Raw genomic sequence first — 206 nt, 5'->3', positions numbered from 1 at the left:
CTCTTCGACTCCAGGTGCAGGAGGGAAGCGGCCGAGCGGGGAGATCCCCCGATGTTCTCTCCCCTGCCCTGTGCTCAGCAGTGGGCTGCAAGGAGAGGCTGGAGAATCGGGGGGGAAGGTGGAGGAGAGGGTGGTAACGGGCATGAAGTAGGCTGAAAAAACCAATACCTGTTCGCTGCGTGCCTAGGAGCAAGGTTTGGCTCCTG

At 61.2% G+C, this 206-nt stretch overlaps 1 protein-coding gene across 1 annotated transcript in view; it reads left to right on the top strand.

Annotated features, from left to right (window-relative positions):
- The window catches only part of LOC104083238 (peptidyl-prolyl cis-trans isomerase FKBP10-like), a gene marked incomplete at its 3' end in the record, with an annotated part of 2,628 nt that overhangs the window by 2,152 nt on the left and 270 nt on the right, over positions 1-206 (top strand). The gene's annotated exons all lie outside the window — the stretch shown is intronic.

Source organism: Fulmarus glacialis, unplaced genomic scaffold (assembly GCF_000690835.1).
Source record: "Fulmarus glacialis isolate BGI_N327 unplaced genomic scaffold, ASM69083v1 scaffold28101, whole genome shotgun sequence".
In the NCBI taxonomy this organism is placed as follows: Eukaryota; Metazoa; Chordata; class Aves; order Procellariiformes; family Procellariidae; genus Fulmarus; species Fulmarus glacialis.
The sequence above is the reverse complement of the archived record's forward strand: the minus strand, read 5'-3'. Positions and strand labels throughout refer to the sequence as shown.